Source organism: Phacochoerus africanus, chromosome 10 (genome assembly GCF_016906955.1).
Source record: "Phacochoerus africanus isolate WHEZ1 chromosome 10, ROS_Pafr_v1, whole genome shotgun sequence".
NCBI classification, from domain to species: domain Eukaryota; kingdom Metazoa; phylum Chordata; class Mammalia; order Artiodactyla; family Suidae; genus Phacochoerus; species Phacochoerus africanus.
This window is the reverse complement of record NC_062553.1, coordinates 105,766,868-105,792,307: the sequence shown is the minus strand read 5'-3', so window position 1 is coordinate 105,792,307 and position 25,440 is coordinate 105,766,868.

Sequence of the window (25,440 nt, the reverse complement as noted above, 5' to 3'; positions counted from 1 at the left end):
TACCTCCTTCAGAGTAACCTCTCCAGAAGACCAAGATAAGCTGCAATGCCTTTTGTAACTTAGTTTGGGGAGTCAAATACTGTCATTTTTGCTAAATTTCACTAATCACATAAAACCAGTCTTGATTCAATATGAGAAGTCCTACATAGTGGCTAATAATTGAGGGGACTGAGGCCACACTGGAGGCTAGATATCAAAGCTATTCTTTCTGCCTTGTATTCTTTCTGGAGTGTTTTATTACTATACAGAAATAAAGAAATAAATTTTGAGAATTTCATTCAAGACTGACATCCTAGCCCGTTTTTCCAAGTTTTATTGAGCTATTATTGATATACAGCATTTTGTAAGTTTAAGGTGTACAAAATGCTCACTTGATATACTTATATATACAATATGTTCACCGCTGTAGCTTTTGCTAACATCTTCATCACATCACATAACTAACATTTTTTTTGTGGTGAGAACACTGAAGATCTACTCTCCTAGCAACTTTCAAATATGTAACACAATATTATTGACCATAATCACACAAAGTCAAGAGATAACAAGTGCAAGTAAGGATATAGAGAAAAGGGAATAGTTGTACTGTTGGTAGGAAAGTAAATTGATATAGACACTGTGTAAAACATTATGGAGGCTCCTTAAAACATTAAAATTAGAACTACTGCACACTCTAGCAATCCCTTTGCTGGGTATATATCCAAAAGGAAATGAAAGCTCATCTTAAAGAGACACCTGCACTCCCTAGTTTATTGTAGCATTGTTTACAATAGCCAAGACACAGAAATAATCAAAGTGTCCATCAATGGATAATGGATAAAGAAGATGAGTATAGTTATATAGTGGAATATTATTCAGTCCTAAGAATGAAATCCTGGTGTTTGGGACAACATGGATGAACCTTGAGTGCATTATGCTAAGTGAAATAAGTCACACAGAGAAAAACAAATACACTATAGTATTACTTATATGTGGAATCTAAAAATGCTTAACAGAGAGTAGAATGGTGGTTTCCAGGAGGTTGGGATATGGGAAATGGGGAGATGCTAGTCAAAGATTATAAATTTCCCTTTTCTTCACTGAGCAATCTCTATGTGCCAGGCACTAAGTTAGGCAATACCTATCCACATTCTCAGGTAATCTTCAAAATTAACTAATAACAATATTATCCATTCAGAGAGGGTATTAACATATTATAGAGAAGGAAGCTAGAACTCAAAATAATGGAAAGACAGGGTGCAAAATAGGTGGAAGAATAGGAGTTGAACTGTGTTCCGACTGAGATCCCCTAAATTTTTCATTAATACAGAGAATGAGAAGCCACAGTAAGAATTACAAATTTAGTTAGAAAGGATTAAGCTGCCTGAGGAAAAAGTAACAGTGAATAATATGTAGAAATGAGGTTTTAATTATATTCCACATATATGTTTGTGTTGTGTGTGAATGCTTAGCTTTAAATAATGCATTATAATAGCAGATAATCAGTAATACACTGCTTTGGTGGTTGTTCCTGATTTATAGATAGTTACTCATCTATAATTGTATAATCTCATACAAAGGGTAAATAAAATGAAAATTAGGAGTTCCCATCATGGCTCAGAGGAAACGAATCTGACTAGGAACCATGAGGTTGTGGGTTCAATCCCTGGTGCAGATGCAGCTCAGATCTAGCACTGCTGTGGTTGTGATGAAGGCCGGTGGCTACAGCTCCAGTTAGACCCCTAGCCTGGAATCTCCATATGCCGTGGGTGCAGCCCTCAAAAAGACACACACACACACACAAAAGAAAATTAGTAAAAACATATTAGCATGTTAAACAAGACAACAATATTGGTTTGTCTTTCTTTATTGCAAAATTGGAATCTATTAAATTTTGTAAAATGATAGGTTTTTTTTATTGTCAATATTAAGACTGCTAGAACTTTAGACAGTCATGGAAGGTATATGCAAAATAATGAGATTTAATTCTTTGAATGATAAAACCTCCTGCTCAATATTGAGTCTTTGGTATTTCATTTAATTGTTTAAGCTTCTGTGACCTCATCTATAACAAGGGCTTTAAAAAGGTGCCAGAGTCAGTACTCAAGTCTTTTGAATATTTGCTCTTTTCCTTCTACTGTATTCATAAGAATATTTTGTTCAACTAAAGGAGTTTTATTACTGACTTCCAGGTATTCTTAAACACAATAGTATATAGAAATAATCTAAAAATACAAATATATGAGCATTTGTAAAAATACATATATGTGAAGTATACTTTGTGCAAAAAAATTCTCCCTTTTTTTGTAAAATACTTTCTGAAAACAATTTATTATTTACTGCCCTGAGTTTGAGGGAGAAAATAGATGATATTAAATATTGTTGGAAGTGAGATTTTTTAGTATAATTGTCTGTCAGAATCTTTTCAGTAACTTAGGGAGAAGCTGAGATTCAATAAAATTGTTTCTGTAGTTATGAATAATGCTGAATAATAAAGCCCTTCTCTTTTCTCTCTCTCTCTGTCTCTTCTTCTGTCATGGGGCATATTGAAGTTCTTGGGCCAGGGACCAAACCCATGTTATAGAAGAGCCCTGAAGTGGACACCCAGTGACAATGCTGGATACTTAATCTGGTGCACCACAAGGGATCTCCAAGACTTTGTATTTTCTAAAGATCCACCTTTATTTATAGCATGCATAAACCTTAATTTAATGCAGGTAATTATTTTCTGCAAAGAGATTTAAATATGTGGATTTGAACCCTGCAATCCTAGTAAAGGAAATAATCAAGTTCTGTTCGTGGATTACCACACACACCACAAATTCTCTATCAGTAAGTGCTACTGATTTGCCCAGTTCAGAAACCAAAAAGGCAATCCTGCAAATGCCCTCTTTCAACACTTCAGAAATTCAATTCTTCAGTAAGTCTTATCAGTTCTATCTCTGCAATACACGTAAAGTCCATTCACTTCTACCTAACTACTGTCACACTGTAGTTTGACTCACTACCATTTCCAATCTACCCTTCTCTAAGTCAGCCCTCAAATTTAATTCTCCTCCCAATCCTTTACACCATTCTCCATTTTCTGCAGAGCAGAGTGATTTTATTTAAATATAAATCACATGATTTCATTTCCATGCTCAAACAGTCCCATTGCTTCAATAGCATAAAAACTAAATTACAAAAATGTTAGCATGCTTGACATGGCATTAGTGTTTTTCAAATATTTTTTGTGCCTGGCTCAAAATAAACACATAATAAATATTGTTTAATGACTGTATTATGAATAAACACATCAATTTCTGGTATACAACATTTTTCTATGTTATAAATTATTTCATCACTTTAACAACAAAAATAAAACTCTGTGAGAAAGGAAAATTTCTGTAGATTTAGTTCTTTAGTATATTCCTAACACTTGAAATGGCCCCTAGACTAAATCTCCAAATATCACCTATCGGTTGATGGATGGTAATCTCAGTGCCTTCCTCTATAACAAGAGAGGATTGGAAAGACTGGTGATTTTCAAAGGTGAGAAGTGTTGCCTTCAATAGTTATTCTGGAAAGTTTGGGAAGTCTGTGTGTGTGTATGTGGTTTACAAGGGGAATGTTACTCTTATTCAGATCATGAGTGCCAGGAATTCAAATTATCTCAAATATGTCATACAATTGTTAATAGTGAAGAATTATTGCATGCCTTACACAAATTTTGACTGTCTAACCAGGCATTTATATGGATAAAAATTTGTTTTTAATTATCTAAAGCTAATGTTTTTTAGGGCCACACCCACTGCATATGGAGGTTCCCAAGCTGGCGTCAAATCAGCTACAGCTGCTGGCCTACACCACAGCAATAGCCATAGCAATGCAGGATCTGAGCCATGTCAATGACCTACACCACAGCTCAAGGCAACAGCAGATCCTTAACCCACTGAGGAGGGCCAGGGATCGAACCCATATCCTCATTGATCTTAGTTGGGTTCATTAACCACTGAGCCATGAAAGGAACTCCTAAAATATTTTATTTTACAAATAAATACATAGCATTTTGGATGATTTTAGTATACACTAAATTTTCAGATACAAATTTCCCCTATTAGAGACATAATTATACCTTATTTTTCTAATGAGTTGTTCATCATTTTGGAAAATTGCCCTACTTATAAGTAAGGCTTTTACTGTATTTAAATTACTAAGACTTATACTGTATTTAAGTTACTAATATAACAACCCATATTGAGTGTATGTCTAAATTTCCCATTCATGATGATTTTTTGTATGTGTGTAGGTATATGAATAAATCTTTGTAAACTTCCAAATGTCAAAATAAAAAAAAATAGTCACAATACTTAATGCTGTTTTCTTGCTTTACTTAGCTTCAAATTAATTTTATACAAGTAGATATAAGCATTTGACAATTTTGAGTATGTCTTACCCAGTTGTTTATACATTGAAATATATATTTATTTAAAGATGCTTTTCCTTTTATAACTCCTTTATATCAAAGTTCTTTTATTTTTTGTTTTTATAAAAAGTTATGTTTGCAGGTAGTTTGTATTATTCTACATTTAATTTTGAAATACTTAAGGGCATGAAGTAGGAATATCAATACACCCTCCCCTGAAGATGTCCATGTCCTAATCCCAGAACAGGTGAGTATATGATTTTGTATGCCCAAAAGGACTTTGCAAATGTGATTGAGTTAGAGATATACAGATGAGGATATTATTCTGTTATCCAAGTGGGCCCAATGTTATTAAAATATCCTTATAAGTACAAATAGAAGGCAGAAGATGTGATGATAGAAGCAGCAATCTCAGTGGTCTAATTTCTGGCTTTGAAGATGGAGAATGGGGCCAAGAACCCAGGAATGCAACCAGCTTCTAGAAAGTGGAAAAGACAAGGAAATGTACTGTTCCCTAGAGCTACGAAATGGAATGCAGCCTTGCCAACAACCTGACATCAGTCCAGTGAGACCCATTTTGAATTTCTAAACTCCAGGACTATTAGATAATAATTTTTGCTGTTTCAGGTCAATGTATTTCTCATAATTTGTTGTAGCAGCAAAAGGAAACTAACACAGATTCTCTAAGAAAAACTGCACTGGATAGAGATAAGCATATAGGAAGACTTTATTTAAGCATATAGATTGTTTCTATTATCTTGCTACAACCACAACTTAGCTAAAATCCAACTTTTTCCACAAAGATTTCCCTGGTTTTCCAGCTCTATTATCTCTCTTATCAAAGGCCCTAAGAGAGATTAAGTTCAACTCTGTTCTAGGCACTGATAAGCTCATCCTGGAGGACATTAGGAGAGAGATGGGTCAATAAATGTGATTAGGTTATATGTGTTTGTTTGCTAATTGTCATTTATCCAAGGTAGGCTCCTTCTCTCCCACAGAATCTTTGAGATGGGGTGAAATCTTTCTTAATGATTACCTTTCAAAGGGTCTCAGATACTTGGGAAAGGCGTTCCTGAGTTGTAAAACTGACAAGAGGTTTCTGAGAAGATTTATCTGCATTTGAAGCATTAGAGAAAGAATTTTCCATCTCCAGTTTCCCAAAGCAAGTGTATTAAGAAAAGGGAGGTCAGGAGTTCCCGTCGTGGCGCAGTGATTAACAAATCTGACTAGGAACCATGAGGTTGCAGGTTCGGTCCCTGCCCTTGCTCAGTGGGTTAATGATCCGGCGTTGCCATGAGCTATGGTGTAGGTCGCAGACGCGGCTCGGATCCTGCATTGCTGCGGCTCTGGCGTGGGCCGGTGGCTGCAGCTCTGATTAGACCCCTAGTCTGGGAACCTCCATATGCCACGGGAGTGGCCCAAGAAATGGCAAAAAGACAAAAAAAAAAAAAAAAGAAAAGGGAGGTCAGGTGCCCAGAGTCAAGAAGAAACCAGTCTAAGTTTCGTCAAGTTTAGGAGAATGTTAAGCCCATTTTGGTCTGGGGACATTAAAATATACTTGTTTAAAAATAGGTATTAGGCCTGATACAAATAATAATGATTTAACTAGATAACATCAAAGTGTTGCTTTCAGGTTTTTAAAAATTAGACATTTCAAAACATTAGTCAATATATTGTTTTGATAAATTGACCATAGATTGTTTCTATTATCTTGCTACAACCACAACTTAGCTAAAATCCAACTTTTTCCACAAAGATTTCCCTGGTTTTCCAGCTCTATTATCTCTCTTATCAAAGGCCCTAAAATCTAATATTTTTTATAATTTTTGCATATAATTGGATTATACTCTGTTTGAGGCTAAGGACTTTGTCCTGGATTATAATTTTTTCAAATACAACTAAGATCTTACACTTTAGCAAAGTATATACTCACAATTATATGTTTATTACTTACCTATGTTCTCCTGAATTTTATTAACTTGAATAGAATAAAATTTTCAATGTTATTTTAAAAATTAGGTTAATAGAAAATTATAAACGTCTATATTACTTTGATCAAAACTAACTCATTACAGTAAATCCTAATTATTTTTTGTGTTTTACTGAAAATGACATTGTAGAAATAAAGACTACAATCATCAGAATATGTACATATTGTTAAAATATGGAATTACATAAACCAAATACTTTAGTTTCACATAGTATTTACCAAAGCTGGGCATAATTGCTTGAATTGAGTTCACAATCCCATTGAACCCTCTGCCATGATGGATATATTCTGCATCTGCACTGTTTAATACCTTATACACTAGCCACATGGGACTACTTGGTACATGACATATGGTTACTGAGTTAGAGGAAACTAATTTTTAATTTTATTCCACTTTGATTAATTTGGTTTGTGGCCACCATATTGGGGAGCTCAGCATTTAAATCATTGAGATCTTAAAATTAAAATTATTTTTAAGCATAGACAGAGTTGAACTTATGTAAGAATCCTGTAATACCTGTTACATAAAATAATAAACATACAAATATCAGGAATATTGAAATAATGTTATATATATTTTGGTTTTTAGATATAAAATAACTGAAATCAAGCATCACAATTCCAGAAAATCAGCATTTTCATTCTGTATTTAAAGTATATGTGAAAGATGTGAAATCTAAGAAAAAGATACCCAATTCATTATTTTTGCCATGGAAGTTCTATTAAACTAATATTGAAACCAAAATAAACACATTGCCAATTGCTCATTTTGACTTTATGTGCTTCCTTAAATGATTGAAATAATCAAATGTCATGTTATCTATATTTATTAAAATCATTTCTGAATGTTGTATTTGAGAATACAATTAGAACAAAAAAAGTAGATGTCAACTTTACTGTATAAACTCTTGCCACTTCCCACAGGGCTCTACTTTTATCTTTGACAATGTCCACTATTTTTTGGTGTCCTATAGACTGCACTCAACTAACATGAAATTTTCTGATTCCTTGCTACCCTGATTTTTGCACCTCAATTTAAAATTTATTACTGATTTTAATTAACCTCAAATAACCCCAGATGATGGAGCCAAGAACTGAATACCAGTTGGGAAAGCAAAAGAAAAGACAGTGGATTAGAGCCTTAAAAGAGTTGGAATGACACATGAAGAGCACTTTAAGATACATGAAATTTATGTTATTGAACAATATTGCAGTACTTTCTTTAAATTAAAAAAGCTTTCAACAGAACAAAAGGTGGGGGAAAAATATAATTGTAATGTATACATGTAAGGATAACTTGATCCCCTTGCTATACAGTGGGAAAATTAAAAAAAAAAAAAAGCTTTCTGTGATCGAGTCTCATATGTAGGGAGTTCCCATTGTCATGCAGCAGAAATGAATATGACTACTATCCATGAGGATGTGAGCTCAATCCCTGGCCTCACTCAGTGGCCTTGCTGTAAGCTGTGGTGTAGGTCACAGACACAGCTCAGATCCCTTGTTGCTGTGGCTGTGGTATAAACTGGCAGCTGTAGCTCCCATTAGACCCCTAGCCTGGGAGCTTCCATATGCTGCAGGTGCGGCCCTAAAAAGCAAAACAAAAAACAAAAACTCATATGTAATCATTTAACTGCTCTGGAAAATGAAGACAACACTGTCTGCTGGTCACAGCATGCTGTTAAATGTTGTAAAAATAATTACACAAAATGACTAAATACTTTTCCAGCTTATTGTTCACAGAAACAATGAAAGTAAAGCAATTAGGAATTCTAAATATTATATACTTTTTATCCTTTGAATCATTTACAACTTCTGTAATCTTATACCAAATACTTCAAACCACAACTCTATCACCAATTGCTTTGATTTTCAAGACACAAAAAAGCTAAGCAACTGCCTCAATTTCAAAGAGATATGACATAACAAATCTAGAATTTTAATTTTAAAAGCCATTATCATTTACTAAAGAAGCTAACTTTGGAAGTTTGAGTTTCAGAAAGATTATACCAAGAGCAAGATAAGTGAAATCTATGACGTTATTTTTAATCTACAAAAGTGAAAAAAAAAATCATTCTAGTCCACACAGCAAACTATGGACTTTGATCTTTTTTTCCATGAAATAATAATTAGTTATCTTCACCCATGAAATGACATTTGATATAGCAAAGTACAATCACTAAATGGACAATACCATCTTACTGAGAAACTATTCGGTCAATAAGGAACTATATTCATCTATGTTTTGCTATGTCAACAGTAAAAGACTTCCACATATGATTGACTTTCAGTAACAGGCATTATATTACAGTGTTTATAGCAAAATATGAATATTATGAGCTCAAGCTGTAGGATTTAATTCATGGCTCTGCTATATATACTACCCATGTGACCTGGGACAAGTTACTTACTTCTTTGTGCTTTCATTTTCTCATTTGCAATAAAGCCACAGGACCACACTACTTGTTTCCTAGAGGCTAGGAAGATTTATATATTTACAGTGCTTAGAATAGCACTATGGAACACATGCATACACAATTGTAACTGCTACTGCAAGGAAGAACTATCAGAGTTCTAATCTACTTTATCTTAATTATTAATGAAAATAACTTTGGAAAATAACTATGGGTATGTTCTCAGATGTTGCATGTTCTTAATGTCTTCCACCTCCCTCTAAGGTGATTATAAAAATGATAGAAATTCCAAAAGCATTTAACACGCATTCTGTAATTTCACTTACTTTATTTCTCTCCATAATCTGTGACATATTTATCTCCCATTTTCAGGTGTGAATACTGAGTTTCATAAAATCTCAGTGATTAGTTAAAAGCATATCATTTCAAAAGCAGATGGTTTAAGACTCCGTATCTGACAATTTCCCCACCAATTCAGATTGTCTTTGCCCAATGGACAGGAATTCTAAAGGGACCATTTTCAAGGATATATTAAGACTGCTCATTTTAAGTAGGTAACACCATCTGGTTAGTCTTCTCTTATGTCAGGAATGAGAAGGTAAAGGTAATATAGTTCAAATACTTTATATATATTATATATATATATATATATATATTTACATATATATGAGTATATTCTTTAAAAATTATTTTTAAAACCTAGATGCATGATTCAGTGTGAAAATTTCAAATACGCTTATATTTATTAATGTCTTATTTTACTACACAAGATGAAAATACAGGCCTACACTTGGTGCCAGATGTATTTCAGGAAAAGTAGTTCTTTCAGTTTGTGTGAAGGAAACAGAGTGCAAAATCATAATTTACATAGCATTCTCAGGATTCTCTGGGGAAGTAGAGAATCATTAACAAACATCCTAATATTTCTGTACTGAAGATAAGTAGCATAAATAAAGATTGCATATCCTCCGTCAATTCAGCTCATATTTTACTGTCAAGAGTTTATCACACATATCCAAGAAAATAAAGAATGAAAACAAAAAAAAAACCTTGTTTTTCAGAGATTTGGGGGTTTTGATTTATGGTGATGGGATGTCAAACTTGTTTTTATTCCCTGTCATTATTTAATGATTTTCTTCCACAGTGTTTTCTCTGCATAGGTTATCAACTCTCCACATTATCACCTCATCCTTGTATTTTGCCTGTGATTTAGAGCTACAGATCATGGCCTTGGAATCCTCAGCTTCCTTAGCAATAAGCTAACTGTTCTGGCCTCATGAACCACACCCCTGGAAACTAGCTAAAGAGGCAGGCACAGGAAACCATTTTAAGAGTAAGCACTCACTATCTTATAAAGAACAGAAGTAACTTGAGTCTGCTGGAGTTTTTTCCCACAGTCCTTAAACCTGAAATGACATGGAAGTATATAAAATTTATTCCTTAAATCAGTACTTTTAAAAAGGTACATTTTCACCTTTGCGTACTTGCAAATGTCCTCACCTAGACTGATAGCAAATGCACATGCATGCCTGGTTGTGAGGAGAATCTTATTAGTGTAAATCTGATCTGTCTGATTGCTCCCAAAATGACTGAGCATAATTGCTATGAACTTTTACCTAAATAAAGACTCTGATCAAATACATACTTTAACAATGCACTCTCCTAATTCTATATATGAAGTCAAAAAGATGGGATAAGAGAATGCTCCCCACGATTCGCTGATTCCCTTAAACTTTCATGTGTTGTCCTCGCAGTTCTGGACATACTGTATGGTCACACAGTGGGAAAATGATCAATACACAAAAGGGCAAGACTTGGAGGCAGTTTGATCAATTCTCATCCACTGCACCTACAGGGTGCCCAATAGTGCCCAATATGCACTTGGTAAGATTATGGTCCTCACGGCAAGCTTCTCATGGGGCATGTTTTTATGCAAACCTGCTATCCTTTCTATGGAAGGGAAAGAAAATCAGGCTCATTCTGTTAAACAATCCATAATGTATACCCAGACTTCACGGATGTGAAGAGTAGAATAAAAAGTTCTTCCCCAGGAGGTTTTATCTTGGCAGTTTTCTTTCAGGTACTTCGCAGGGTTCCTCCTTAAATACAATCTAGGTAAACATTAGTGTCTCATCATCTGCCAACTGAAATTCAGAGGGTTTGTAACAGGACCTAAAGGACCAAATGCTCAGCATGTTTTTAGCACACCACTGAGAGGATCCAAGCACAGGAGGACTTTTGAAGGCAAGGAGACGCCACTTTCTGATCTGTACCATGGGAGGTGCGAAATGAGATGAGAGTGGGCCTCAAGAACACTTTTAACCGGTATGATTATGATTCATAGGAGAAATCACTGGATATATGTCCCTAAGGTTGGACAATTAAACAGAATTCTGTCTACAAAGCATCAAGAAATCACAGGGCATATTTGATTCATATGAGATCAGAAACAGAAACATTTTACCATTCAATAAAAATTTAAAACATCTCTCAAACTCAAATACTTTGCAAGGTTTAGGGCCCATGTCCACCCCAATGTTTTAGAATAAGCCAAATTCAATCACTGGCAGTTCAATAAATAACAATTTTTTTTTCATTTGGGGAGGATATTACAAAAATATTTCTTTTTTTCCCTTGAGCACATAAATTCTATATTATATAGCTTTTTTAAAACAAAATCCCAGGCTAGCACTGAAAGGAATGTGACAAGAAGTTCTCACAACAGCATCTTAGAATTGTTTTTAATAAGAAACATTCTTTGAATATTTATAAAAATCAAGTTGTCTAAATATTTCTCTCTGCCCTAAATTTATTCCTATAGGTCCCATTAAGAGGGGTGTCTAGAAATAATTTGAGTAACACCATTTAGAGCTACCTTTTGATTATCTGTGGTCATTCAATAAAGAACATAATAGCTGTATTTAATAACACCTTATTTTAATAATAAATCTGACCTCTCTTACTAAATGATTTTTATGGAGTGCTAAAAAGTAACATTTCTATGGGTAGGTAGCTCCCTTCAGGTCAAGTTCAAACAACATTTACAGGAAATGAAGAGGCTAAAATACAAGAAGTTCTATGAAGGAGATGGGAAGCTTTCAAAAGTTCTTTCAGGTCTGTGAAAGTTTCAGCTACAGCTGTAATAGCAAAGTTAATATACTCAAACCTTGGAACAAACTGTGAAGCCAGCCTCTCTTGAGGCAAATGGATCTTCAATGGAAACAGGAACAGATAGGAAGAGGAAAGAGGGATGAATGCTAGGACAGCAAGTGAAAGCGGCATGTGTCTTTTGCCTCTTTGCTTCCCAAATATACACTCAGTAAGAAGCACCCACTTGAAACCTACTGCTCCCTCTCTTAGATATTCTGCAACCAGTTCCACATCCAGGATTTCTGGATGATGTCAGTTCTATCAGTTCTGATTTGAGCTCTTGGTAACTTAGTAAATTAGCTATCAAGGATAAGTCAGTGAATTCCAATATACTCTAATACTGTCCAATAAATATTTTCATTTGGGAGTTCTCCTGTGGTACAGCAGACCAAGGACCCAGTGTTGTCACTGCAGTTGCTTGGGTCACTGCTGTGGTAGGAGTTCAACTCTTGGTGCAGGAACCTCAACATGACATGGGTGTGACCAGAAACATTCTCATTTGATTATGAGGAAAATGGTAAATTACACACAGTAGTCACTGATATACATCACATATTGTGACCTCCCAAACAGAAGTCATGGGCAATTACTGCTCTAGAAACAGAATAGAATCCTCGAATGGCCAGCTTGGTATTATTAGTTCAAACTTTGGCAAGGGCCTCCTTGATCCATTTTGTCCACGGAATCTGATTCTGCCAATACTGAGAATAACCTTTGTAAATTTTATCCTAGATAAACAACTGCTGTTGGCATTTGAAAGACCACCCAACTAAAGCCATATTTTCTGAGCATCCCCACTCTCCATTAGCACAAGCTTGGATGTCTAGGAATACACAATTGAGCAACCATAGGTTCTTAATTAAACCAGGCTTGGGTTTATTTAGAAATATATCTTTAGAATAGCAGCTAGATCTAGGTCTATTTATATTTGGTCAACTCTGTGTTCCAGTAATCCAAATGAGAAATCATAATTAATCATAGACTTTGAGCCTAGAACTAGAATTGGAGGTTTCTCTCTCTTTCCATTATTATCAATCTTCTGTACTCTGATCATTCACCTGAGCATTCACCTCATTTTAAAGAGGTCTGCCTCTTGGACCAATGTGAAGTAATGATTGGTTTGTAAAATATGCACAATCCTTATCCTAAGCTTATATTTTGGTTTCATTTCTACAGTGTGAGCAGTTAGCTAATTGATGATTCACAGAATTTCTTATGACAATGCTTTTGGGCAAAGACAAGTAGAGTCATGTATTTCTTACTTTCTCATATTTTTCCCCACTATGTCTCTTAATTTCCCTATTAACTCTATCTTTCCCTCATTGTACAAAATTAATCTTGTCTGACAATCAAATACCTGAATTATCAGACTCTCAATGAATTTGGACTGTAGAACATAGGAACAACTCTTAGCAAAACGTTGCCTCTGCTTGCAGAGAACAGCTGCAAAGCAAGCTTGGCTCTCTCTTCATAGAGATTCCAAAACTAGAAAGCTTTTGACTCATATCCCCTAATATCAAAGGCTTCGTAGGCATATGATCTGAGATCCATGGTAAAAGAAAAAACCTTTAAACATATGTTGATCAATTAAATAACTAATATCCTCAATTTCTCACCTACCATATCCTAACAGAATTCAGCCAATCCAATATTTTAGAGCATGTTACTTTTGAAACCTCATTCTTGGTACCAAATTTGATATCAGTTACAAAGTTTGGACTAAAAATTCAATAATACCAAATCAAAATAGGAAAAAATTCAGGGAAATGATTACCCCATATGACAAAGTATCAAGAGAGGTATAAGGTTTGCCATTCAGTTGATAAAGAATCTACATCACGTGTGTGTGTGCATGTGTGTGTGTGTGTGTCTGTGTAAACAAGAGAGATAAAGAGAGATACTACTTTAGCTGTGTCCTCTTCATAAGCCAAATCATTCTCATATCATAGCAAAATAAATATAGCACTTCTACTCTAGTCTTTACAAGGGCACAAAACACTGTCCAGATAAAGGATTTTATTCTTTAATTGCTACAAAAAGTACTGAGGTACTACTCATACAGGCATTAGATCAAAGGGTACACTATGCTGATTTATTTAAGTTAGATGATGTGCTTCACCTTTGGATGGAGGAGCATTGCCCTATTTCCTATAATCAAAGCATTTGCATGGGATCAAGATGGCAGAAGACTAAGAGGACTTCTCCCAAAAACATAAAAAAAAAAAAACCCTACATGTAGAACGTCTAGCACAGAACATCTACGGAAAGCTGACAGAAGACATTTTTCCTCCAAAAAGGGCAAGAAATACTCCATATAACTGGGTAAAACCAAAGGAAAAGGCGAGAGAGTGAGAGAGAAGAAGAAAAAAAGGGGGGGGGGTGTGGAGATCAGGACAGGACCAGTACTCATAAGAGGGAGCTGTGAAAGAGAAAAGAAATCTACAAACTGGGAGGCCACCTAATTGACAGGGAGATCAGCTGGGACAGAGAAGGAACCCCAAAGCCTCAGAGAAAAGGCACAGCAACATGACTGAGGAGGGCAAAAGAGAGAGAGTTGCACAGAAAAATTGGTACCACCACCTGGGACACCAGAGTCCAATACCCCCATGCAGGGGCTGGATGCTGAGACTCAGACTTTGAAGGTCAGTTACTGTGACAGCACTTGGGTTGGCTGTGTGGAGACAACCTGAGGGGCTAGGGAATAGTGTGCCATGAACTGGGGAGCAGTGTACCAGTTGAGGGAGCACAGAAAGAGGCCTGGGCCTGCAAGAGAAGCAAAGGGCCATTGTTGAGGGGAAGGAAGGAGGAGGAGGGGGCAGGACCACTGTAGGAATATCTCCTCTACACATGTATGGGCTGTGGGGTGCCTCTTGTGTGAGCTACAGGCAGTGGTGGAGGGAGAGGGGGCAAACCACACAGCTATCTCAAACTTCACAGGTGGGCACAGGTCCATGAACAGGTACCACCTGTGGTTTCAGTCACTGCAGGGGTCACTGTAGAAGAGGGCACTGCAACCTAGACCCACTCATTATCCACACTCTCCTGGAAAAGAACATGCCCTGCTATTGCCTCTGCCAAAGGCTCTGCAGGCTGCTTACACCTCCCTGAAAGTCACTGCCACTTCCCAGGGCCCTGAAACTGTGTCATCTACCCATGGGTCCTTGCCAGAGTCAAAGACCCAGCAACCAGGCAACTGGCAACAGGCTCTGCCCATTATCCCCATCTCCCTGGAAGCACATGTAAGCCATACACCAGCACACCTCTATTAACGGGATAACAGCCTGCACAAGCTGAGGAAAGATACAGTAAGCATCCAAACAAAAATAAGCCCCCCACCAACATACACAAATAGCTTGAGGAATTAATATTTATATAGTGTTCTCTCACATATAGATAGCCCTCTTCCAAGACTGCAGTAGACAGTTGTTTTCCCTAAACTCACAGAATAAGAAAATAAGCAAAATGAAGAAGCTCAGGAGCCATTCCCAAATAAAAGAAGAGGAGAGTTCCCCTGAAGGAGCAAACAATGAAACAGACCTCTGCAGTCTAACAGACACTGAGTTCAAAAGGGAGATAATGAAAATTCTGAAGGAATTAAGAGCAGATGTGAACTTTAATACAGATCACTTTAGAAAGGAACTAGAAACTTTAAAGAGGGGCAAAGAAAAATTAGAAAATTCATTTCCGGAGATGTGAGCAGAGGTAAAGGCACTGAAGAGCAGAATTAATACTGCAGAGGAACAAATTAGTAATTTAGAAGATGGAATAATAAAAATCACAAAATCAGGACAGACAAAAAACCAAATGAAAAAAATATGAAAGCAATATAAGAGATCCATGGGATAACACAATGAGGGCCAATCTATGTATAATAGGAATTCTAGAAAGAAGAAAAAGAAAAGGGGATTGAAAATATATTTGAAGGAGTTACCATCGTGGTACAGTGGAAATGTATCCGACTAGGAACCATGAGGTTGTGGGTTTGATCCCTGGCCTCGCTCAGTGGGTTAAGGATCCAGCATTGTTGTGAGCTGTGGTGTAGATTGCAGACATGGCTTGGACCTGGCATTGCTGTGGCTCTGGTGTAGGCTGGTGGCTACAGCTCCGATTAGACCCCTAGCTTGGGAATCTCCATATGCCATGGGTGCAGCCCTGAAAAGACAAGAAAAGAAAGAAAATATATTTGAAGAAATTATGGCTGAAAACTTTCCAAATCTTAAGGAAATGGATATCAAGATACAGAAAGCACAGAGGGAAACCAACAATTTGAACCCAAACAGACCCACACCAAGGCATAGTATAATAAAAATGACAAAAAAAAAACCAAAAAGATAAGGAGAGGATTCTAAAGGCTGCAAGAGAAAAACAAAAAGTTAATTATAAGGGAACCCCCATAAAGCTATCAGCTGATTTCTCTACAGAAATACTATAGGACAGAAGAGAGCAGCAAGATATATTCAAATTCTAAAAGAGAAAAAATTGCAGCCTACAATACTCTGCCTAGCAAGATTATCATTTAAAATAAGAGAAATAAAGAATTCCTCTAACAAAAACAACAACAACAAAAAAACCTGAAGGAACATGGGAATACTGAACCCATTCTAAAAAAAATAAATTAATTAAAAAAAAATTGAAAGTTCTCCTCTAAATGGAAAAGAAGTAAGAAGAAATAGGATGGAAGAAATTACAATTGGAAAGTAATCACTTAAATAAGACAGCATACAGATCTAAAAAAAAAAATCTTATTTGTGAAAGTGATAAACATAAGGAACAGCAAAAGAATAAACATGAAAGATGTAAAAAAGGACATCCAAATAATAATTAGGGAAGGAAAGTAATAAAATCTAGACTCTTTTTAAGAATGTGTTTCAGTCTAAATGACTATCAGCCTAAAGCAGCATATATGAGAAGAGGTTATCATACTTGAAAAAGAGGGCAACTGCCAGTCAAAACCAAACAATACATTCATAAAAATTAAAAATAATATGACACAGGCACAGAATAAAAGGAAATGATCCTACCAAAAAAAAAAAAAAGAAAGAAAAGGAAAGGAGCAAAGGAGAAACACAGAATCAACCGAAAAACAAAGTCTAAAATGGTAATAAATGCACATTTATCAATAATTACCTAAAAGTCAATGGACTGAATGCACCGATAAAAAAAAACTTAGAATGGCAGAATGGATAGAAAAAACAACTTACAATATGCTACGAGACTCACCTTAGGGCAAAGGACCCTTATAAATTGAAAGCGAGGAGATGGAAAAAGGTGTCTCGTGTGAATGGAAATGACAGGAAAGTAGGAGTTACAATTCTCCTATCAGACAAAATAGACTTTAAAACAAAGTCCATAAAGAAAGTCAAAGAAGGACACAATTTAATGGTAAAAGGATAAATTCAAGAAGAGGATATTACACTCATCTACATATATGCCCCTAACACAGAAAAATCCCAATACATACAACAAATACTAGGGTAATAAAAGGAGAAAGTGATGAGAATACAGTAACCTTCCAATATGTAGCAATTATCCTCTGAATAAAGCACATTTATTTTAAGCATTACTGAATTCACAGTGATTTTTTTCATTGTTAAGAGCATGTGAGGAGTTCCCACTGTGAAACATCTCTGAAGCACCAGGAATAAGTTTGCTCCCCAGCCAAACACAGTGGATAAAAGGATCTGTAGATCCCTAGCCCAGGAACTTAATATGCCATGGGAAGGAAAAAAAAAAAAAAAAAAGAGCATGTGAAAATACTTTTACCCACTCAAATCAGTTTTAAATAAAATTCCCTCTATTTGGGAAAAGGGGGGGAGCGTCTTATTTGTCTGAGTAACTTAACAAGAAAAGATAAAATTAAGCTCTTGTTAGATAATTCCTGGTAAGTTAAAAGCTGAACTTAACATGTATTTCAGGAAAGCATAGAACCCCCATCAACTCTTCTAAATAGGCATGGATGCCATTCAGCAGCCTCCTTGTGGTCTGTATTTCTCACTTTTCTTCTTTGTATATTTATGGTCTCTCCAGAGCCTTGTATATGTCACTGAATTTATATTTGTTGAAGTGAAATGATGTGAAAAATCTTAACAGAAGGCACACTTAATGTCTATCTCCTTAAAAAATCTTCATATCTCATTTTAAATATTAATTCACTGTTCTTGCTTGTTTATCATCTGCCACTGCTGCCATATCAAGAACAGGAACCATGATTCTTTTAATCACTAGCACAATATTATCAGCTAATATGATGAAATTTTTACTGATGAATAAATGAACTTACAGTTCATTTTTAATTGGTTGACATACACCATGAAACACTGTACCCCATTGTCTAAAAAACTGTCAACTTTAACCAGTATTTCTCAAAAAGGGGAAAAAAAACTGACTTCAAGCATTAGAGTTTACTCAAGGAATTCAATATATTGTATCCTACTGATATTCTTGATTTGCTAAGCTCTTTGAAACTTGAGTGCTTTCATAAGTAAAAATTGAACTTGATTTCGAAATGAAAAGCTACAACTAGGATACTCCATAAATGTAAAATATTAGGCGAATGTGATAACCACTACATTATGGAAATTCTGCTCATAAATGCAGAATGGCTGTCATTTTTAGTTACCAATGAATTCAAGACACAATATTAATAGCAAAATCTTTCTTTAGAAACAAAAGGAAACATTGTATTTTACTGCTGTTGAAAAAAAATTATTTTCAAAATTGATCTAAAGACACTTTAAAAGGAAGAAGTCAGTGGGTAATAACCAATACATTTTCTCTAAAGAAAGATCCTTTTATCATTAGGAGGGAAATGGGAAAAAGATGGAAAACACATTTTTGGAAAATTAGAGAGATATAAAGAAAGTTAAGTTGTATAAAACAGGACTGTGGAATATCATTTATGTCTGGTTCCTATCATTCAAGGAAAATATGCCTCTCATATGGTGAGGGTACTGATAAACAGGTGTCCAGAACAATGTTTGGTGAAAGCATTTGAAGTTCTTTCCTCTCAGTGGATCAAATCCCATCTTCTCTGCTTGTCTTTAACATTTCCCACCGCTGTGGCTAAGGCCTCTCATTCCCGCTTCCCCAAGAGGAAGATTTTATAACCTTGTCTCCTCACCATGTGCTAGTCTATATGCTTTTTTCCCAGCTCATCCCATGGTCTTGATTTACAATAACTCTGTCTTAGAGTCTGGGAGTATTCTAATAGATACAAGTACAAGTATAGTCAGATTGGATAAACTCAAATGGCTTATTGATTTATAATACCTAGGTATAATTTTCCAAGCAGTAAGCCTGATTTTGGTCAGTTTTTTACAACAGTAGATTGTGCCTCTTACATGCAGTTACTAATTGTATTTATATATATCTATGTATACATACACATATACATATGCTATTTATATGTTTAATATTTATATAGGTATGTAAAGTATTTGTTATTTTTGCCCCCATGTGTTATATTAATTTACTCGATAAATATTTAATGAATTTCTACTATGTTCCAGACACTTTTTTAAGCACTAGAGTTTTAGGAGCAAAATTTTAAGTGTCAGACCTTATATGGATAGGAAAAAAATTAACTTTTGTAAATTAAAATTGTGAATACCTATGACTAATACTTATGTAGATTTATTTTACATAAATTGGCTAAGTAAGTCACAAAATCTCAGGGTAAATATGCCTCAGAGTAAGGTTGATTTTTAACAGTGTATATATATCTGTCTTTATAATACTGAATTTTTGACCAGCTCTTTAATATGTATGATTAGATTGCTCTAATTTTTTCTTATATTCTGGTTATTAAAGAATATTAAAATAAAAATCACAACGCTACTACTAAGCTTGCTCACTTGTATTTGCAGTATTAGTTTTATTTTACAATTTACAGTATAGTTTAGGAAGTTTAGTCTGCTTGTCCATTTTGTGAGCGGTAACAAAGATAAAACAAAGATCTGAACTATTCACTAAATTTAGCACAAATAAATTGCAACAGGTCAAAATCCTCTGATGACAAATGAAAGATGTAAGCTATAAACAGTAATGGGCTTTCCACCATTGGTTGACTGGCAGCAAAAGCCACTGTAGAGGCATGACCAATCTGACAATGAGCTATATAAGGGCCCTTTTGAACCACGAATTAAAAATTTTATAGGTCTTTTGCCTTTTTGAGGAAATGAATACTTTTAAGATGGTAATTTTTTTAACACATGGTAGTATTTTGATCACAAATACTTGTCAGGTCTGGTACTCATATGAATTTATGGCTGGACTCCATAAATAAACCACGAAGATACCTATTCCCTGTCCAGTTTAGGGTCCTAACTCCTCCCTTACTTAAACTAGAAAACTAAGTGAACAAGAGCTTAACTGTATATTTCTGTGCCCATTGAAGCATTACTCCACAACAGAAACCTGTTCCAAAATAGGCAATTATTTATGGTCTTATCATTACATAGCAGCTTCAGGACACACCACATCCAACACACAGCTGTGTCAGGAACTGACCCTAACCACTAGTGGGCCAATAACAGCTCTAGGACCCCAGAGCCCTACAGGCAGAGACCTCGGGACAGAGCCCCACTTGTCGGTAAGGCTAGCACTAGACCCAGGAAGCCTGGGCCTTGTACTCACCCACCAGCAGGCAGACACTCTAGGCTCAGGGACCAGCCCCACCCACCAACCCCAACACCAGCTCCAGGCCCCCCAAGGCCTGAACCAGAGATCCCAGGACCCTCCAGCATGCCTATATCAGCCTTGAGATACCTTGGACTCCTCAGCCAGTAGTCCTGGGATACAGCCTCACTAACTGGCCACTATCAGATTTAAGACACCCAGGAACCATCCCTGCTACCAGCAGGCTAAAACTAGATCTGGGAACCCTGAACCCTCAACTCCCCACCCAAGAACCCTATTCTGCCCACCAGTGAGCCATCAGTAACCCTGTGATCTCACAGGGTTTCACAGCCATCCATCTCATGATCCAGCCCTAGTAAGTGACAGCAAGCAGCCACTGCACAAGGGACCTCCCAGACCAGTCCTGTAGTCAGACTACCACAACAGAAGGACACATGCAGCCAACATAGAGGCACTCCTAGAGCATACAGCTCTGTTGATGAGAGGCGACTGTGCTGCTGGAACACATAGGGTGCCTCCTATAAAAGGCCATTTCTTTAATGTAGAGGAATGTAACCAACCTACCAGATATGTAGAAATAAAAACAGCAAATTAGACAAAATGAGGTGACAGAGGAACATGTTGCAAATGAAGGAACAAGCTAAAACCTGTAACAACTAAGTGGAGTGAAAATAGGCAATCCACCTGATAAGGATTTCAAGATAATTATTGTGAGGATGATTGGAAATATCAAGATAAAATGACTGCAGAGAATGAGAATTTAGAAGTTTCTTAACAAGGATTTAGAAAATATAAAGAAGGCTCTAATAGAGATGAATTATACAGTAACAGAAATGAAAAATACAATAAAAGTATCAATAGCAGATTAAATCATAAAAAGCAATGGGTCAGTGAGTTGGAAGGGTACTAGAAATCATTGCAGCTAAACAGAAAAAAAGGATGAAGAGAAATGAAGACAGCTTAAGAGACCTCTGGGACAATCTCAAGGACACTAATGTTCGCATTATAAGGGTCCCAGAGGAGAAGAAAGGGACTGAGAATACAATTGAGGACATACTAGCTGAAAACTTTCCTAACCTGGGAAATAAACATCTAGGTCCAGGAAGCAAAAAGAGTTCCAAACATCATAAACCTAAAGAGGACCACACTAGGACACAATGTAATTAAAATGGCAAAAATTAAAGATAAAAGAGGGAACATTAAAAAGGAGGGGAGAGTGAAAGGTATTTCATGCAAATGAAAATCAAAAGAGGAGATCCCATCATGGCTCAGTGGTTAATGAACCTAACTAGCACCCATGGGGATGCGGGTTCACTCCCTGGCCTCACTCAGTGGGTTAAGGATCTGGCATTGCCGTGAGCTGTGGTGTAAGTCACAGACGTGACTCGTATCCTATGTTGCTGTGGCTCTGGTGTAGGCTGGCAGCTGTAGCTCCAATTCAACCCCTAGCCTGGGAACATCCATATGCCACCAGTGTGACCCTAAAAGCCAAAAAAAAAAAAAAAAGAAAGAAAGAAAAGAAAATCCAAAGAAACCTAACAGGCTTTAACAAGAAATAAAAACATTACAAAATGAAAATATACTTTAAAACAGACAGTAACAAGAGATAATGAAGGATGTCACAAAATGATAAAGGGGTCAATCCAAGCAGCAGCTCCTCCAATAGAGGAGCACATAAATACATTAAAAATATTAACAGATATAAAGGGGAAATTTGACAGTAATACAACACCACCTCACTTCCAACAATGGACAGATCATAGAGACAGAAAATCAGAAAGAAACAATGGCCTTAAATGACAAATTAAACCAAATGAACTAAAGATAGGTACACAGAACATGCCATCCAATAGCAAAAAAAAAAAATTTTTGGCTATTTTTATTAGTGTGTTCATATATTTTGTTACTAAATATTAAAATATTTTATATAGCAGTATCATTAAATGTACTTCATGAGTTCCCATCGTGGCTCAGTAGAAACAAATCTGACTAGCATCCAGTAGGACACAGGTGGTATCCCTGGCCTTGCTCAGTGGGTTAAGGATCCAGCATTGTGAGCTGTGGTGTAGGTTGCAGATGTGACTCACATCTGGCATTGCTGTGGCTGTTGTAGGCCAGCAGCTACAGCTCCAATTCAACCCCCAGACTGGGAACTTCTATATGCCATAGGTGCAGCCCTAAAAAGACAAACAAAAAATTCTCTCATTTTTAAATTTTCATTTTAATACTGATAATAACTTTATAGCGCATATCAACTTTTATTATTTATGCAAAGCATCATAAGACTCTAGAATTTGTTGTCTTTCTTTCATACATAAAATACTTTTCCTAAAATCCCTCACCTTAATTTTCTTCTAGTCATTTTATGGTTGTCCCCATTTTTGTTTTAACTATATAATCATCTAGAAAGTACCATCTCCAAAATGTATTTTACTTTCTGTAAGCTTCTTAATATGAACAGTGTCACTACTATATGTGAGTGTGGTTGGATCTCTTTATGCTTTCTACCTGGTAAAATGAATCAGTCAGTTCTTAGCCCACACTAAACTACTTTAATGACTCTGGCATTCTAATAGCATTTCAATATTAACCAGTACAAACCACTTTTCATTATTATTTTATTTTTGGAATTTCTGGAATGTTGTAATCATTAATTTTTCAAGATAACCTTTAGAAACATCTTTAAAACTATTAGAAAATATTCATTGATATTTTTACTGGAATTATAAACTGTGCTCTATGGGATATTAATATTTCTTGTATTTTTTTAACCATCTGATGAAGCTCTATATAAAAAAAAAAGAAAAAAATAAGAAAAGATCTAAATAGACATTTCTCCAAAGGAGATATACAAATGGACAAAAAGCACATAAGAGATAGATGCTCAACATCGCTAATTATTAGAGATATGCAAATCAAAACTATTATCATCTCACACTGGTCAGAATGGCTATCATCAAAAAATCTACAAAAATAATGCTGAAGGCAGTGAAGAGAAAAGGCAACTCTCCTAACGCTGTTTGTGGGAATGTAAATTGGTACAACCACTTCGGAAGACAGTATGGAGGTTCCTTAAAAACTAAAAATACAACTACCTTATGATCCAGTAATTCCACTCCTGGGCATCTATACAGAGAAACCACAATTCAAAAGATACATGCACCCAATGTTCATTGAAGCACTATTTACAATAGCCAAGACATGGAAGCAACCTAAACAGCCATCAACGGAGGATTACTTAGTCATTAAAAAAAAGGATTAAAATAATGTCATCTGTAGGAACATGTTTGCCCCTAGAAATTACCATACTAAGTGATTAAGTCAAAGAAAAATCACATGAATATCACTTATATGTGGAATCTAATAAAAAATGACACACAATAGCTTATTTATGAAAGAGCAACACACTCACAGATTCCAAAACCAATCTTTTGGTTACCATAGGTAAAATCATTGGGGGAAGAGGAGAATGGAGAGGGTGGGAAGAACACATACACTCTATTGTATAAAATAGATGATTAATAAGAACCTACTGCAGGAGTTCCCACTGTGGCTCAGCAGAAAAAAATCTGATGCCAGTTCAATCCCTGGCCTCACTCAGTGGGTTAAGGATCCTACGTTGCCATGAGCTGTGGTGTAGGTCGCAAACAAGGCTTGGATCCCATGTTGCTGTGGCTGTGGTGTAGGCCAGCAGCTGCAGCTCCAATTCCACCCCTAGGCTGGGAACCTACATATGCCCTGGGGACAGCCCTAAATTGCAAGAAAAAGAAAGAATCTGCTGTACACACAGGAAAATCTACTCAATATATTTTGTAATAACCCATATGGGAATAAAGGATGGATATATTTATATGTATGACTGATTCCCTTTGCTGTACACTTGAAGCTGATATAATGCTCTAAGTCAAGTATACTCCAATAAAATGGAAAAACAAAAACAATGCAGAATACATATTTTTTTCAAGTGTATATGGAACATTACCCAGGAGAGATCACATGTAATGCCAGAAAATAAACCCCAGTAAATTTAAGAAAATAGAAATATCAAGAATCTTCTCTAACCACATTGTGAGACCAGAAACTGACAAACAAACAAACAAACAAAAAAAAAACCCGACAATAAACACAAATATATGGAGGCTAAACTATACTGAGTTTAGTCAAAATGCTCTAGTTTGAAAATGACTTAAATTTTTTCCTTTGACCTCAAGAGGAAATAGGTAAAAGAAATAATCTGTGAACAGAAAACTACTATATTCTGACCATTATAACATGGCAAAGAGAGAAAACAGGCTAAGAGCAGTGCAAAGACGCTTTTTAGGTCTATAGAGTAACAGGTGAAATATTCTCAACAGGTATAATGTAAAAAATATGGACAGTGCCATAATCATGTACATAATAATATACATTTTATTTCTTCTCTTTAAAGTGAGAACAAATTAAAATATCCATTGGAAATAATGAATCAGTGATATAAGTATCTTATGATTCCCATACAAAAAAATTTAAATGACTCTGCTACACTTCAATAATCAGTAAGTAAACCTGAGTCAAAATGGAATTTCTGTCAAAATGTACCACCAAATCAAATCCAGAGCTCCCATCATGGTGTAGTGGAAATGAATCCGACTAGGAACCATGAAGTTGTATGTTCAATCCCTGGCATCGCTCAGTGGGTTAAGGATCTGGCGTTGCCCTGAGCTCTGGTGTAGGTCACAGACACTGCTCAGATCTGGCACTGCTGTGGCTGTGGTGTAGGCCTGAAGCTGTAGCTCCTATTAGTCCCCTAGACTCGGAACCTCCATATGCCACAGGGGCAGCCCTAAAAAAACAAAAGACAAAAAAAAAATCAAATCCAAATTGAGAAT